The following is a 13847-nucleotide window of genomic DNA, read 5'->3' as shown; positions in this document are numbered from 1 at the left end:
GCCAACATGCAGGGACATATGGCTGTGAGAACTAAACAGAGTACTGATACTACTGGAGTGTTTGACTCCAGTATTCCCAAGATGCACCTGTAGTCCTTTCCTTCATCATAATTCAATATGCATTCTTGTGTTTTGGATCTAATGCATTCTCCCTTTGTTTAAGAGACTTTGGGAAGGGTGTCTACCCCTTGCTATAGAAATAACTGAGCATAACACCTTAAGAAACCTTGCAGTTCTAAACAAAGGCCAGAGCACTAATGAATACTTGCTGATTGCCTTTTCAACACATATTGGCTTGGTCTTGCTGAGAGACACCATCCTGGGAAAGTATTGACTGTCATAGATTCCAACCAGGAGGTATAACCAGAGGCAATTCACACTTACGGTACTTGTAAAATTCAAGTCCAGTGACCAGCAGGGAAGCAGAAAGTGAAAACAAATGAAGGGGCTCTCTGTTGGGAGTGGGAAAGACAGATACACTGATCACTTTACTCTGAGATGACACACATCAAATTCTGGCATTCGAAAGAAACATGGGGAATGATACTCTGGATCAAGATGCAGAATACTTCGCTTTTCCTCCTGGTTGCATTAATTTTGGAATTACTATGAAACTTTCTTAAGCTTTGTGTTTTCTCATCTACAGACAAAGAAGTAAGGGGAGAAAACTGTCTAATTTTGAAATGGAAAAAAAAATCATTCCTTTTATTATTCCTTCCCAATGTTCAAAACCTCCTATACTCCACAGAAAACCTAGCCATCTAGGTAATGGTTTTATACAATGGAAACTCTGTGAGGTGCCTGTGAGCTAAGGCTTTGCTGTTGTAAATGGGATTGAAACCCTTATAAAAGAAATCTCGTAAAAGGGCTGGAGATGTAGCTCAGTTGGTAGAGTGCTTGCCCAGAATGCACAAAGTCCTTGGATCTATACTCGGTGTTGCATATATGGACATAGTGGTGTACGTCCTTAATCCTAGCGCCTTCTGTGTAGAGTTCATTCTCTGCTACATAGTAAGTTTGAGACCAGTCTGGGCTACATGTGCCTCTGTCTATAAATAAATAAATTCCAGGAGCTTCCTTGTCCTCCCACTATGTGATGACACATAGAAGGGCCACCAGTGAGGAATAGCACACCGAGTATATCAATACATTGAACTCAAACTGTCCACCCTATGAAACTATAAGTAATAGTTTTGTTCTATATAAATTATCTAGTTTAAACTATTTTGCTATAATAATACAAATGGATCAACATCTCCAGCTCCAGTGTTTACAAAACTGTAAGTAGTAGACATCAACAGAGATCTGTGCTCGAGAATGGTAGAGCAGGTGATCATTTATGTCCTTTCGTAGATGGGCTTTGGGTATTGATAGTGTTGACTGGAGACTGTAGGAAGATGGTAGGGAGTAGAATCTAGGCTTCCAAACCAATTTGGCAGAGTGGCATGCTTGCAGGTACAGAGAACTGTGCTGGATTGAAATAAAGACCAAATGTAGAGCAAACATCTGTGCCTGCTTAGTGTGTGATAATGACAGCCCAGGGAACCCAGACCTGGTAAGAGAAACACAACACCAGAAATCATATTGTCTTGTGCAATCACATTCTTATAAAATGCATCAGAAACCAACCAATGAATAAAACACCAGCACAAAACACCATGTTTATTTACAGTGTCAATATGACCCATGGCTTTTGCACAGTAGGGTATACATGCTGAATTTTGATTCCATATCACTTAACAGCTTTCATACCAATCCACCACAGCTACCAATGTCCCAGTGAGGGACCCTGTATAGTATCAGGAGTAACATACCACAGCAGTGTGATTTGTAGGAACGTAAAAGTATTTATTACAGGAGAGAACAGCAGAGAGCACATACTAACCCTAGTTCTTATGGTTTATGGAGTATGAGAACCTGGGCTCCCATAGTCTCATGACACTTGCACCTACTATCCTGGTGCTCAAGGTTCCAGCCTTTACCTGGGAGCTCTGCCTCTCATCCCAGATTCGTTCTCCAGCACTGGTTCAGGTGGCTTCTGAAGGAGCATACACCCAGAATTCCTGTGCAAATCCTGGAGTGCTTTGGCCTTTGCTTCCTACAAAGGGTGTGTATAAATGTACATGGCAGTCTATCTCACTTAATAAGGAAGTAAGGTTTAATCAGATTAGTTAATTTTATATTGAATAATCCTGTTATTTTCAGTAACTTTGTAATAAGCATGAGTCATTTGGAACGACAATCTCTCTCGGGTTTCTGCTCATTACAATACATACTAGGGAGTGAATCTGAGTCACCAAAGACCTTAGCCCTCAAAATCTAAACACTGAGCCTCCCACAAATGAAGCTCTGTGTCTCAGTGGACATGTTCATTCCCAGTCTCTGGCATTTTTCACTCTCTGTGTGCTGAACACAACTCTATTTCCTCACTGTTCCAAGGTCAGAAGAGCCAAAAGAGCCAGCAATCATGAACCGAAGTCTTCCTTCGAAAAGTGGTGAAGAGAGCGAGCAGTGCAGAGCCTGTGGTCACTCAACTGTATTTAATTCTCTTGGCTCTTTATGCCGTTTAACATTTACTTTCAAAGCATCCCTGTTTGTTTGGGTGATGTGAAAGAAAACTTCAGATATCTGAATTGTTCAGAAGAGGAAGATCTTCCAGTCATCATCTTTGATAAACCCCTTACCGCCAGACACATATTTTCAAGCTCCTTCTAGTAGAAAGAGAGCCAGGGTTTTGCTCCCTCAGTCTCTGATGTTAGGACCTGTCACCTCTAATTATGTATCTTATTGACTCTCCACAGGCTTCTTTTCTACATGATCCTTCCCTAGTTTGAAATTGTCAGTGGTCCAGTTTTAGCTGGGAGAAGAAGGGAACACATAGATGGCTACAACAGAGAGCAGAGCACGTGGAGAAGAATCCCTTGGAAATTGACCCCTGATTCCTAGTGTGGCAATGCTCCTGTCCTTCCTCTGTGGCCAGGTAATAAATAACAGAACAATCAGCAGGCAGTCTAAGCAGTAATTCAAGTATCACACTCTCTCCTGATTGAGGCCTGACAACCATCATTTAAGGTAAGCTTGGTAATTTAGGAGACCCTAACATCAGCAACATCACTTAGAAGGCACAAGGAAGCGCACCTCATACGTTAGGGTAACAGGAAGAAGCTGGCACTGCTCCCTATAGTCACTGTCTTAGGAATCAGTGAAGCATGCAGTCCCAGTCCTGCTTGGTGCATGGATTCCTTAGTGGGTAGAATGCAAGTTCTAGACCTCCCTGCATGTACATACATAATTTGGCATAAAAGTCAGGAATTCCAGAAGCCCCTTTAACTCCTTCCATAGATCCCAAGGTTGACTGTTTATAACAAAAATAAATAAACACAGCATGCATACCCACCTCTGTCCCAGCCTCTGCTTGCAGCTGGGACAAAACCAGGTCCCCAGAATTCCATGTGCTCTTGCGAATAAATCTATTCACGTCTCACCCTCACCTGCACCGGCCTCCATGCCTTTAGGACAGACAACCTCCCTATGCCTCTTTATCTTTTCTCAGCCATCACAGACTGCAGGGGCTCCCATTACCTTGCCTTATGTACAGGCTACAATCTGCATACAGCTTGGGGGTAGGCAGGAAAAGCCATGCTGCTCACCCTTTCATTCCAAGCATACTTCCATGCATTACTTTCCATGAAGCACTCACCATTACTTAATAACAATTAGATTTTTCTTTAGGCATCAAGGTAGGAATCCCTATCCTTCCCTCACTGCTTTATTTCAGTACATGGGGACTAACATTGGCTGTAGAAAAGGCACTCCATAGTCATGTTTTCAGTGGCCTGATGAATAAGAAGTTAACATCACAACGAATCTGTGCAGCCAGGCTTTTGCTGGTTCTACATCATTGCATCTTTACAATAAGTAACTCGGTGAGGGAAATGCTGTGACTTTCATTTTCTAGACCAAGAGGCTGGGATTTAGAAAGGTTATGGAGGTTCCTGAAGGGAAAGACTGGGTAGTGGGGACAAGGGTCAAATACAACTTAAGAGTCGGCCCAAGAACTAAGTACTGAACATTTGCTGTAACTCAAAGTCATTACTCAGCATGTCCTCAGCCACAGGCTATTGTGTGCCACAGGTGGGCTTTTCTGATCCTTGTTTCCATTCTTTTCCTGAGCTGTGTTTTCAGTTTTTCTAACACATTAGAAGATAAACTAATATGCTTTATGTACACCTACATACACGGAGACACTTGCAAGTGCACGCGCGCATACACACACACACACACACACACACACACACACACACACACGGACACATAATTGCTTCTTATAGCGAAATTGTAATAAGATTTGAAACACTGAACCTTGAAATATTTGATTAGAACAAATGTCCCCAGGAAACTGTGGCTTTGCTCATTTTTTGCCAACCCTCCCCCACGTAAACAATAGTCAGCTGATGGAAATTTGGGTTGGAGAAAGCCAGTGACTGCAATTGAGCATTCCAGACATGTCCGTAGAATCGAAGCTGAGGAGCCCGCTCCACTCTCAGAGTGATGCATTGCACCTGCAAGCCTGCAATAGCGCATTCATTTCTCATTCACTGGGAGAATGGGGTGTTTTTTGGAAAGAATGAGTCTGGGGCAGGCAACAAGGGACTGACCAAAAAGCAAGCAAGCTGTCAACCTGAAAGGATAGGATCACATTCTAAAATAGAGTTCTCATTGCCTCCCACGCTGTGGTTGAAACAGCTAAACCACAGGGCAGAAAAATTAATTGGCGCACAAGTCTGCATTAACCTCCACATTCCTACAAACACCAGCCATTTGCGTGGCCAGTAGAGCCAGCCCTTACTTGTCTGTAGTGGAGACTATTTCAAGTGTTCATGTAGAGCTTCAAAACACACACATGAAGATGCTAAAGCATCTGATAAAGTCCACTCAGTGGGCATGAACATGCCAGGAACCGGGGAAAAAAGGAAAGGAAAGAAACTCGAAGCCCTCTCCTCCTAGGGCTGAACTTCAGGTAAAATGGGTGAGCTTCTCTAAAAAAGAGGAATGCAAGGTCATCAGCAGCAGGGGTCGGCTAGAGCTTTGGCGGCTACTGAGCCACTTAGCGTGACTAGAGATCAGGAGGTAACCTTGCTAAGCACCTGCCCTGCTGGGTCTGATCGCACAGGCCTGCAGAGGGCCTTCAGAAGCTACAGTGCCTCCCAATGAGGCTAGGACATTTGCACCAGAATCATCCAGGGTGATCTGGCTTCTAAGCTGGTTCTCTGAGGACAGTGACATTAGAACATTGAAGGACAAAGCCTGGGAACATGGATCACTCTGGTGACTGAGACTCTAGACAACTATGCCTGCAGTTGGGATCAAGGGGTTCAATGTTTTATTCTTCATTGTTTTTTTTTTCCCCTTCAGGCATTATGTTAGTTTATAACCATCTATTTGGGTGTGAGGGAATTTGTTAAGGACTCGGAAATTAAGAATTGGGAGAATCAGGTCCAAAGCTGTCACTGAGTAGTCGTAGCAACCTTGGATAAGTTTCTTAGTTCTTTGAGCCTCAGTCAGCTCATACCAAGTGAGGAGTAACATTCACCCCTAGGTGCTGTTGAAGGACTGAACATGGTAGGGCTAAAGAACATTCAGTAGAGTGTCTGGCATGGGACGAAATAATGTCAGGCGGGCTATAGTGCTGACACTGAGGTCCAGAGATGGAAGAATGGGGCACCAACAGAGCCTGGCCAGAGTCCTGAGAACTTGCCAACATGAGATAAGAAAGGGGACATGGACGTTAACCTGAGGGTGTTAGGGACAAAAGAAACACCCTGGCCTCAGGCCACCTCAAGCCATAGCCCTCCAGTCAAATCCAGCCTACCATCTGTTTGTAAATAAAATCTCACCAGTTCCTAGCTACAACCGTTTGTTTACACATTGTGTATGGCTACTTATAAATAAGAGCAGCGACGATGGGCATTTGTGACACAGACCATCTGGCCTACAGACTCTCAAATATTTGCTAACTTGTTCTTTTCAGAACAAGTTGGCCGATTTCTACCCTAGGGAGCTGCAAAGGTATTTCATTTTATCCAGAAAGGTAGATCAAGAGAAGAAGCTGAATAAATAGGAAGACAGAGACACTGGCTGTGCTGTCATCATGGCCAACACAGACACACACATGCATGTGCATGCACACACATACACATATACACACACACACAGCACACATACAGACACAAACACATACATCCACACACATACACACACTCATACACATGTGGGCACACATGCACACACACTACACACAAACACATACACATGTGTGCACACATGCACACACATATATACATATAAACATACATATACACATATACACACATACACACACACACACACACACACACACACACACACACACGTACTCACAAGATACCTGCTCTGGTTAAGTCATGTGCTCACCAGAGGCCCTAGTCCCCAGAACAGAGGAGGTGGAAGTTGCTGGAACTTGAATGATGTTGTGGGAGATCCTTGGGTTCCTGGGAATGCCCCTTTGAAGTAGGTTCAGGGGCACCAACCTGTCCATCCTCACTTTGCTTTCTGGCTTATGAGGTGAGTGATTTGGTCTGCTACAGCTTTGGCCATGAGGAACAAAGCAATGTGTTGTCTGATCTTAGACTGGAACTCCAGAATCACAAGCCAAAATGAACTTTTCTCTTCATAAATTGTCTTAGGTATTATAGAACATTAACACAGAGCTAACTAACATGACACCTTTCACCACCACCCCCCACATGCCCAGAAGGTGACAAGTATTTGCCTGGACAGGGGGACAGAGGCCCCTCAGATCCAGTCCTGGCCTGTCACTCACACCAGCAGTGACCTTGGGAGGTCATTTCATTTTTCTAGGCTTTTTTGAAGTGGGGAGCTTGGATTGATTTGGGCCATTTACAAATGCCATACACACCACAAGTTTATGCCTGCAATACAAAGCTATTGATCTTTATGTGTCTGTTAGAGATGTAAGGAAGGAGAGGGGGAAGGAATTGATAGGATTCCTGGATATCCATTTATCCACTTTAGCGTTTGGTTTCAGACTAATCAATCGAGAGTGGCATTCTTAATATCTACACAGCCTTGCAAATAGGCAAAAGGGAAGTATTATCTTTTATTATGAACTGACATTGGACCCTTTCCCCAATTCCCATACAGAAGCATGCATCAGTTGCTTTGCTATTGCTACAATAAACACCATAACCAAAAGCAACTCACAGAAGAAAGAGTTTAATTTGGCTTATGGTTTCAGAGTGATAAGAGTTCATCATGGTGAGTGCGAGGGGATGAGGCATGGCAGCAAGTGGCAGGGATGGCGGGAGGCTTGATGGCAGGAGCAGGAAGCTGAGTGATCACATCTAATGGCAAACATAAAGCAGAAAGAGTAAACCGAGGGTAGGGCAAAGCTACAAGCTCTTAAAGCCCACCACAGTGACACACTTCCACCAGCAAGGCCACATCACCCAAAGGTTCCATAACACTCCCCACAGGGTACCACCAACAGGGGACCAGGTCTTCAAACACAAGAGCCTATGAGGGACATTTCTCTTTCAAACCATCACAGAGCCCTAACCTCTGATGTGATATTTTAATGTAAGGCCTTTATAAATATGACGAAGGTTAAATAAGGTTTCAACAGCCATGCTATTCTCTGATGAAACTGGTACCATTACAAGAAAGGGAAGGAAACACTGCAGAATATTTCTCCTCCTCCACCACACCGGTCATGTAAGCATGCCATATGAACACATCCATCTCCCAGCCAGGAAGAGAGGCTCCTCAGTATGAAGTCACCGTGGCCCCTTGATCTCAGTCCTTTCCTTGCAAGGATGATACAAAAGTGACATTCTGTTGTTTAAGCCTCTTAGCCCCTGCCTTTCATTTGACAGCTCAAGACCACAGATAAAATTCGATTCCAGATTGAATGACTTTATGAGAAATGACACCAGCATAATCCTTAGCTCAGACGGCTTCTTCTGCAAATGCTGACTGGAAGGGAGTGATGGCAGATGCCAAACACTGCTGTGATCAACTCTGATCTCTGTGTGTTTCATCTCAACTTTTTTTTTCTTTGCCTATAGGTTGGTTGTTCCTACAACATCTGGGGGAGTGGTCTCAAAACCAGGTAGTCATCATTCCCATGTTAGGTTCATGTTACTGTGAAACTCTAGTACCTCTTTAACCAAACTTGAAGTCAAAATCCACTTCATGCTGTATGATTCTGATCATGTTACCAAATGCTATGGTGGACAGTTGCATTATCTATACAATGCTAATAAAGTCAGCAATTTACAAGGTCACTGTGAAGATTAAAAATGATAAAACACACTTGAGCCTCACACATAATACCACCCAATATGCAATTATAGTGAATGGGGAAGTAGTTGTATTGCTTACTCCAAAGCACCCCAAAATTAAGCATCTTAAGACACTACTCAGTCATTAATTCATATTTTATTTGGGGTAAAGATCTCTGTTTGGTTTGGTTCTAAGGCTTCTTACAGTATTATGGTGCACACATTGATCTGGGCAGCAGCATTATGTGAAGTCTTGGATGAGGGAGGGTCTGCCCATGCAGGTGATTGTTAGCAGAATTTAGTTTGTTGCTGGAGGGTCTCATTTTCCCAATGTCTTTTTAATTCATTACTCTGTTGGCTTGTCCACAGACAAGCTCAAAGCATGGCAGCTGGCTTTCCAGAGGTGAAAAAAGAGAACAAAAAGGAGTAGGAAGGGGGAGGGAAGACAGGGAGAGGTGAGCTATGCTCTTTTGTAACTCAATCTTGAAGCAACTGTCCTATCACTTTAAGGCAGTTTGTATTAAAAAATAAGTCTCTTCAATCAGGGGGATTGCCATTACCAAGGCCATTGTCCTGGAAAGGAAGTCCAGGAGATAGGGATCACTGGAGGTAACCTAACAGGCTGTTGACCATGACAGAGAATGAAAGAGGGCAATGACACACTCAGGAATGAGAACGCTGTCCTCATTATCGGTGGATTCTGCTCTTGTGCATTTCCCTACTTGCTCAAATCTATTACTGCAGAATCAATACTCATGGCACTTTTACAGCCATTTTAAGAGTGGCACAGTTGACCATACACCTAGCTGAGGTATGACAATCAGATGACACTTAGACTTTTTTGCTCGGTTCTCCTGCCATGGACATGTCCCTGCAGCTCTCATACCTTGAACATATCCCTTTTGCAGTCTATTAGTGCAACATTTTTCTCATTTGTGTACTTTTTGTCAGTGATGTCCCTATTTCAAATGGCCCTTGAGCATACCTGAGAGCTGCCCAATAGTGGAAAGTGAAGAAGGCTGTGATGTGGGTTGGAGAGGTTTCATAGAGCTGTTGGTTTAAGTTCGGTGGTAATGAACCCATAATGCATATAAATTAAGGTGTCTTCAGACAGACACTCTTCTGACCTAAGTTATGTGTTGTTCAGCTCATAAAAGTGTTTGTATCTCAATCTCTGAGGAACCTGTGTGTTTCTTCTGGGAAAAATGGGTTAGCATTGGCTAATTCAGTGTTACAATCACAATCTAGCACATAACTGCCATGAATAATAATGACTAATCTTAGATTTGAAATTCTACTTTACAATTTGATCAACTGTGCTATCATGAAGAGATTCTTAGTCTCTGTGTTTTCTTGTTTTTCAGGAAATCAGAGTTCAACTCAAATGGATTGTTCTACTTCTAGAACTTTACTTTCTGTCCGGGGCCCATGTTGGGTGCACAGTAGGTATACATGAACTCCACATTAAGTAATGCAAAGACTCCTGAGTGTATCTGATGAGACATCTACAGCTGGAGAATTGGGGACTTCTGTTCCAGGTTTTTGGGTTTGATGTCATCCTTAACAATGTATGAAGCATTATATATTAAAAAAAGAACCCTGCATTAAAATCTATATTAGGATGTTAAATCGATGGTTTTGTCAGAGTGTTGACTCACTTCCACTAGGAACTCAGAGAACAATCGGCAGATGGAAATGTACCCAAGACACAGCAGCTGTGGTATTTTCTCCATGTCACCAGGCAGTTGGCCAGAAATGGACTTGGCTGTAGTGTTCAACAGCACCAGTCATCCAAATAAGTTGCCTGTGTTGTTTCAGAGATGATTTCAAATGTAGAAATGCCAAGTCATCACCACAAGAGCCACAGTGCAACATCCTGACAGCCTCTCAACTTGCAATGTGACCTTGTGTGGCTTCCTAAGCCGCATCTTTCCCCAGACAGAGAGGATTTGGAAACTCCAACATAGACAGCCTTGATGGGAGGACACAAGTGGACTTCAAGGACCACCACTGCTGTCCCTCTCTGAGGGAGCCAGAAAGTTAGAAAGAATATGTACGATATCCTAGTCTCTCTATTGCTCTTTCTGGGTTGAATCCAGGACTTTGCACATGCTTGGCAAGCATACTATACAGTTGCAGTTTTAACCCTGCTTCCAGTCTTCTAGTGGTATGTGTTTGTGTGTGTGTGTGTGTGTGTGTGTGTGTGTGTGTATACATGTGTGTGCGTGCATGCATGCGTGTGCATGCGCACATATGTGTTTATGGAATCCAGAGGACAAGATTGGCTGTAATACTTAAGGTATTGTCAACCTTGTTTTTTTAAAGATTTCCTTCTTATGTGTGTGTGTGTGTGTGTGTTGTGTACCCAAGTATATACATGCACCCTGGCACACTTTTGAAGGCCAATAGACAACTTGAAAGAGGTGGTTCTTTTCTTCCACCATTTGACTTTCAGGCATTGAACTCAAGTCTTCAGGCTTGGCAGCAAGTGCCCTTACCTATTGAGCCATCTTGATAGCCTCCCACTTTCTTTTGCTGAATCAGGGTCTCTCACTGGCTTGGAACTTTCCAAGTAGGTTAGACTTGCTGCTAGCAAGCTACAGGGATCTACTTTTCTCTGTCTCTCCATTGCTAGGATTACAAATGTTTGCCACACACACGACATTTTTTTTAAGGTTGCTTATACACACACACACACATAAAGCATGCACTTAAGCTATCAAACTATCTCCATGGCTGCTCATATGTGACATTCCTTGAGGTCATCTTGGTGCAGCCATGATACTCAAAACTAGTTCTTCACTGGTAATTTCATTTGATAAATTCATATATTTTACAAAAGGAACCAAAGCTATGGCCTTATAAGGACTCATGGTAGTGAAGGAGAATCTCAGATTTATCCCTGGTGGGGTCATACAATCTCTCTCTCTCTCTCTCTCTCTCACACACACACACACACACACACACACATCACACCACACCCCTACCTCTACTCCTTCTCAGTGGTTAGTAACAGCTACTAACAATACAATAGCTAATTCTGGCTATTTGTTATGTCCCAGGCATTATCTCAGTACTCCCTCTCTCAGCTCCATCATACCCCATTGCATGGGCAAAGGAATTAAGACACAAAGACACCAAGCACAATGTGACATAACTCTGGACATGGCAGACCTGAGATGTTCTCCCAGTTCTCCTGACTCCAAGCCTGTGTTAATGTCCAGTACCTCCCCCATGACAATAACTGTAATCTAAGGAGGGTATCTTGGAGAAAGCTTCTACACCTAACACACAATAGAAATTTTAGGTAGTCCATGAGCTAGGGAAAGACCGGGGGGGGAGGGGAGGTGGGGAGAAGCTGCACCCTGCCCCTCCCCCACAGACACTATACATGAGATTATCACAATATCCATTTGATAGCTGGCCACCCAAAGCAAGGACTAGAAAATGACGGCATTCCTCATTTTTCCTTTCCCAGACATCCTTCCTCAATCTCAAATGAGCATCTGCCATCAGTTTTTTATCCTAAGGGACTTTTTGATCTGGACATATTTAGGGAGCTGAGGTCCAAGAGACAATCTACCTATTTTTTGGTAAATGCTACTTATTATATTTTTCTAATGCCTTCTCAGTGCCAGGGGCTGGACTTGTGATACAGGCTTTTCCGTTACTCTCAATAACTAGCTACCTCACAGATACAGAAAATGAAATCCAAGCAGTCACATGTCCTCAGAAGCAAGGGTTTTGAGAGGTCCAGAGCCAGGCCCTCTCTCCAGCATGCTGCAATCACAGGAGACTTGCTCAATACCAAACACCCACTTTTTAGCTCACAGCTTTCATTAGCTTGGCTGCTTCTGGGTGGCAACTGAAACCACAGGACTGGTGAAAAGGCTATCAAAAATGGCAGGAGATGGATGCACTACATAAAACAAAAACCTCTTAGGAGGCAGAAGGGATATGGCCTACAACACCAGCCACCATATATTACAGATATAATGGGACTCGTGTCATGACTTGGGCTCCTAGTGGTAGGATCAGGACCAGTCCCTGGCACTTAGGTGGCTTTTGGAGCCTGTTCCCCATGCTGGATTATTTTGCCCAGCCTTGGCACAAGGGAAGGAGCTCAGTCCTGCCTCAACTTGATGTGCTATGCTTTGCTCAAGTCTGTGGGAGGCCTGTCCCTTTCTGAAAGGAGACAGAGGAGGACTGGAAAGGAGGGGGTGTATTGGTAACAGGGGGTGGGGGTTGGGGTAGAGGGGAGGATGCTGACTGGGAGGAGGGGAGGGAGGGGAAATTGCAGTCAGTATGTAAAATAAATTTTAAACATGTTATTTAAATTTAAAAAATGATGTGACTCACGTTTTAAATTGCTTTTTATTCCACAAAGGAAAGGTGGAACCAGAAAACCTCCTATCTCATATTGGTCACACTATTGAGGAATGTTACACACACACACACACACACACACACACACACACACACACACACCAATCTCTTCAAATGTGGAAAGGCTTTCAAGTATTAAAGTCTTGATCTGGAGGTAATGGATATTTAAAAAAGAAAAACACTTAGGGCCATTTAGTGCCTATTGAACCCAGAATGACAGCAGCATCTCATGGTAGACATATAAATTGGAACAACATTTGGGAGGGCAATTTAGCAATACAGATCAAGGAGCTTCAAAATGGGAACAGCCTTTATTGAACCATTGGCTTCCAGGATTGTGTTCTATGGAAGCAATTGGAGGCATGCAAGAATGAACTCACAATCTTGTTTTCAAAGGAAACAGGAACAACTCAGTTGTCCTTCTACACCCTATAACTCATCGGTCTGTGTAGTGCAAATTCTAAAGACATTCCAAATCCACCCTTCTCTCTCAAGCTTACTTCTTGAATGAACTCAAACACTATTAGACACCCCCACCCACCTGGACTTCTTTCTATGCTGACTCCTCTTCTCTGTCAGTATTCCTTTGAAAGCAGTACTGGTTAGGCCCTTTCCTGCTCGCCTCTCTTGGATTTCACCTTGTACTGCAGACCTCTACCTTATACTGCCTGACTGAGAGACCATGTAGCAGAGGTCAGCACACTTTCCTATAACCTGCCAAAAAGTAAATATCTTATGGTTTGTGAACCATATGGCTACTGTGGCAACTATGCACCTCTGCCATCTAAGTATGACAATTACAGATATTACATAAATGAGCATGACTCTGTTTTAGTACCTACTAAAGGAGACAGGGTGTTGGGATTGGCCCTGTATTGCAGTCTGTTGTCACTTGTCCTATAGGATCTTGTAGCTATTTTTCTTTCCAACATCCACAAAAGTCACTCTATCCCACCTTGTCACTGCCTATGTTCACAGCAGGACAGTAGACCATCTGTTTCCTCCAGCAGACATCATCCTATTTCCTGTCCCCATTGTGTCTTCTCACAGTCCCTACATCTCTTTTCCTGGCTAGTCATTTTCTACTGTCTGGATCCATGACTTGGACCTTTCCTTTAT

The sequence above is a fragment of the Phodopus roborovskii genome, unplaced genomic scaffold (assembly GCF_943737965.1).
Source record: "Phodopus roborovskii unplaced genomic scaffold, PHOROB, whole genome shotgun sequence".
Lineage (NCBI taxonomy): Eukaryota > Metazoa > Chordata > Mammalia > Rodentia > Cricetidae > Phodopus > Phodopus roborovskii.
The sequence above is the reverse complement of the archived record's forward strand: the minus strand, read 5'-3'. Positions refer to the sequence as shown.